Source organism: Amblyomma maculatum, chromosome 2 (genome assembly GCF_055883805.1).
Source record: "Amblyomma maculatum isolate TAMU_Amacu chromosome 2, ASM5588380v1, whole genome shotgun sequence".
Classification (NCBI taxonomy): Eukaryota; Metazoa; Arthropoda; class Arachnida; order Ixodida; family Ixodidae; genus Amblyomma; species Amblyomma maculatum.
The window spans coordinates 216430980-216435700 of record NC_139345.1 but is presented as its reverse complement, the minus strand read 5'-3'; the positions used below and the strand labels follow the sequence as shown (position 1 = coordinate 216435700).

At 46.5% G+C, this 4721-nt stretch overlaps 1 pseudogene; it reads left to right on the top strand.

Moving 5' to 3' along the window:
- Window positions 1-360: 360 nt before the first annotated feature.
- LOC146201283 (uncharacterized) lies at window positions 361-1931 on the top strand (annotated as a pseudogene).
- The last annotated feature ends 2790 nt before the right edge of the window (window positions 1932-4721 follow it).

The window sequence follows — 4721 nt, the reverse complement described above, 5'->3', positions numbered from 1 at the left end:
TCGCCAAAGAAGATCCAATTGAGACTGAAAAACCGATGGTTGTCCAAGCAGGCAAAAGAGATGGCGTGCAACGTGTACGCTGGCGTAAGGAGCAGTCAGCCTCAGCTTTCTATATCATCCGTGCGCCGCAAAGTCAGCGAGCTCACCAGTGTGAGTGAGCGTGCCGTCTCCCGTATTAAATCTCCTTAAAGCGAGAAGGCTGAAGTCGTCACCTGGGCTTGTTTTCAAAAAAACCGGGAAGACGCGGCTTGAAAGGCACGGCACTTTCACTCTCGCTGCTCTGAGGCGCAAAGTGCATATATGCGCAACGAAGTGCCGACTGCCGCACAGCTACGGGAGGACGCAGTAAATGATCACGATATGGGTATGCCGAATATAAGTGTCCGTACGTTGCAGAGGATACTAAACGATATCGGGTTTGCGTTCCGGAAGCGCAAGCGGAACTCTTCCCTTCTGGAAAGAGACGACGTCGTCGTGTGGCGACGAAAGTACCTCCGGACGATCCGGGAAATGAGAAAGAAGCAGAGGCAAGTACGCTTTTCGTTAGGTATTTTTGGGCATGTAACTGCATGCAACTTATGCGAGAAGGCAAGGATGAAACATGTATTGTTTTGTAATTGCAGAGCTGGAAGACAATTACAATGGGAAAACGCAGTGCAGTGTCGGAAGCGGTTCGGATGAACCTGGAGAGGCAGGCGCGTAATAGACGAAGTGATACGATCATACGTAAGTTGAGTGCCTTGCGCTGCCAGCTTCGTCGTGTCATGTGATCGCGATGAAAAGCGTCCAGGTACATCGTCTCACGTACCCTGCGATCACTTATAGCAACGGGGCCGCTTCGGGGCTGCATGTATGAGTCTGTATGCTTTTTATTTTTTAAACCTCTGTCCGTCCTAAATCGAAGATCTCGTCAAAATCACTTTGGGCTCGTTGTTTATTATTATTATTATTACTATTAGTAGTAGTAGTAGTAGTAGTAGTAGTAGTAGTAGTAGTAGTAGTAGTAGTAGTAGTAGTATTTAGCTTTCAACTAGCAATGGATACAGAAAACCGCGTGCCACATAAATTCACTTCCTTTTGCAGGACCGTTTACTACCTTGATGAGACCTGGGTTAATGCAGGCCACGTTAAAGATAGTTTGGACAGACGCCATAGTGGCGTTATAGTGCTAGTGGCGTCAAGGGAAGATGCCTTTCCCCACGTGCACCAAGCGGCAAAGGCGGCAGATTAATCGTGGTTCACGCCGGCAGTGAGAATGGATTCGTCGAAAACGTGTGCCTGATCTTTTGCGCTACAAAAGGAACTATACCACACCGAAATGGACGGTGCTCGATTCGAAAAGTGGTTCATGGAACAATTAGTGCCGAACATTGATCAAAACAGTGTAATAGTGATGGATAACGCTGTGCAACTGGAAAGAGTACCAACTTCGCGTACTCGAAAAAACGACATTGAATCTTGGATGACAGAAAAAAACATTCCGTTTTCGGGCGACCAGCTAAAGGCGGAATTCTGTTGCAGGTTGTAAACCAACACAAGCATCGATATTCTGGGTACCGCATTGATGCTCTGGCAAAGAGTGCTGGCCACGACGTAGTCCGGCTGCCTCTTTATCATTGTGAATTTAATCCAATTGAGCTGGTGTGGAGTCAAGTGAAAGGCTACGTCGCTGCCAACAACACTATACGTTCACTCTGTCCGCAGTAGAAAAACTCGTGAGCGAAGGGGTCTCCCGCGTTACAAGAGAGAATCGGTCACGGGACTGTGCCCATGTTGTACGCCTTGAAGAAGAAGCATGGGAACGTGATCGAGTAATTGACACGCAGCTGGATGCCATTATAATTTCTCTGGACTCGGAATCTAGCTCATCCAGTGAAAGCAGCGAAATGAGTGGCGTGGAAGAATTGGAAGGGGGACATCAAGATTGCTGATTCAGAGGAATTTCTTATTATTTCCGCTGAAAACTATTGTCACGTTGTGTGATGACAGTGTTGTGGAGCATCCATATATTTTTGTTAATTTATTCGACCACAGTGCTGTTTACGCAGAAAACACCACGCATTTTCATATAGATGAAAATACGTGGTGTTATCTACTGGTGCAAGCATTTATTGAATGCTTACTTAGACAAACATACAACAGATATATAGTTTCTACGAGCATTAGCAAAGATCATTTTAGGCGCTGTCTCTTCTTCGCAATTTACTTTTTATTTCTCACGGAAACGTAACAATATATCGCGCATTACCGCACGTTAGTGTTGGCTTCTAGTGCTAAAAAATAGGTAAGCTATCCATTTTACTTCGTTAGTGAAAAATGTGCGAGCCAAGAGTTATAATGCCTTACTGAAAGTTGCTGCGCACGGTTCATTGCACGTATAAAAGAAAACAGCAATGTCTGTACGTTCTCGTCTGGCTCCTCGTCATTAATGGTGGATATAAAGCGCGCGTGAACCTATTAAAAAAAGATATCGGACTCCAACAAGTAAGCTGCGGAAAGCGCTTCTCTCTGGCCGCGGAAACGAAACTGAAACTGCAGTGAGAGGCTCCGTGGAGGCCGACCCTCCGAACTACATGGCGGAGGGACACATTTACAGATGCTCCTCCCCCGTAGCTTCGCTAGCGGCTACCAGCAGTGCCAAAAAAAGTTGTCGTGGAGTTTAGGTTATAGTGGTTATAGTGCTAGGGTCCCTAGAAATATTGCTAGTCTCTCGTCCACCGGCCGCGACGGAGGCGGCAGCTGAATGATTGCTGCGGTGGCGCTGCGGTGAAGCGGAGTGCCACTGCCGACGGAGCAGACGACGCGCGCGGCCGTGCGCTTCGAAATGCATTCGCTGCATGCTCATTGTCACGTGCCTTGTACATGCGATGTTGCTCTTTAGTGTTTGAGTTCAGTTTAGTCGTAATATTGGATTCGCAGCCGAGTTGTTAGCATAACCAAGGATGATTTTTTTTTTCGTGAGCGAAGTTTTGCGCGCATACTCCTGAGCCGATGTAGAAACGAAGCTGCTTTTTATACCCTTTTATCCTGCTGAAGCTATTGCGGTGCCGTATTGTAATGAAGGCTTCTGAGGATTTTGGGCTAACAATTGCGCTTGCATGGAGGACTATACTAGAAGCACATTCTAGGCTCTAAGGACCATTTGTGCGAGCAGCAGAGCGCTGTCGCCGGCGTTTTCATTCACGCTATAGTTTCATCTTAACTTCTTCAGACGTTTAGCTAAGTTATAACACGTATGTAGAACTCGGATGCATGCACAATTAAAGCACGCAAGATGGAAACCCGAGCCCTTCAAATCGCACCGCGCTTCAGGCAGACTGCTGATAGGCATTCTTTGGTGCTTAGGAAGCCTAGTAGCCACTCATCAGAGTATGCCATCACTTTTGTTAACTTGCGTTTTGTCACCTCTAAAACATATTTTAACAGCCAGCTGTTAGTTGAGAGGAAGGGCACTAACACTTCTTTCAAACTGTGTCCTTAAAGGTGTTCATTTTCATTTTACCTAGAGCTTTTACCAGCTCCACCTTGTCCTTCGTACGACAAACTGCTCGAGACTTAGAAGTCTGTTTCTTATTTTTTTTCTTCTTGACAGGGTGTTCTGAGTTCACTTTCGCAAGTATCTGCAGGCTATATGCATGCTGCATCAGAAATAATGGTACAGTTCGTCGCAAAGTAACGCCCATTGTAAGAGGGAAAGGTCTTAATTGGTAATAGGCTTCAATCCGCTGCCAGGACACAAGCTGAGTTTCGCAATGTCCTGAAGAAGATTAATTACCTCTTCTGTCGACTTTAGAGCTATCTCCTTGACTTTGTTTCCTCGAATGCACACAGCAGCATTAATGGCAGCTTCACCTGTATCACTACGATGGAACTCGCCGATTTGCGTAGATTGCCTCCGGAGATTCGTCCTCGCTTGAGTGGCACTATGCGAATTTTAATTGCTCAACGTCAGAATGATCGACATTTGTCCCCAGTGGCGGTGGAATGCAGCTTTCTGCATTCCTGGAGCAGGCTCGCGTCACACGATTCACCACCGATGTATTCTTCAACTGGCTCCACTGATGCTTCAGGATCAGTGCGCTTTTTTTTTTCTTTTTCTGCAGGTCTCCCTGCTGACTGTTTTTGCTCGTACAAGTTGCGCTCCTTTCTCTTGAGAGGCAGGGGTTTCAACAAGTATTTTGGAGTCTCAGGAAACAGCGTTGGATGGTATCCTACGTGAGTTGCGTAACATCCCGGGGAATCTCAATTACCTTTACCTGTCTTAAAACTTCGCTCAATAAAGCAGGGTCTGAAGTGTCGCTCACAAACGTCGACACTAGCTTGTTCGTGTTACAGTAATGTGAGGGCAACCCCGATCCGGATCCTCCGATATTTACATATACCTTTATTTATATCAACGTCCAGGATTTCCTGTCTGTAACTGACAAAAAATGAGGAAGATATTCACCACTTGTGGGTTTGCCCGCCACTGAAGCCGACAATATTGGCACCTGACGGCAGTGGGCCTTTCACCGAGCAACCGGAAGGCCAATTTAAAACCAAATGTGCTGCCTGACAAGTCTGAGCACAACACTGTTTAGTTTTCCAACACCGCGAAGCCAATTTGACCCTCGCAACTGGTAGTATCGAAATTCAGCCACGTGTATATGCGCGGCCTTGAGGGTGCTTTAACTGAATTCACTCAGCAGGAGTTACTGCCTGTCTTGTTATTGCTATTCTGC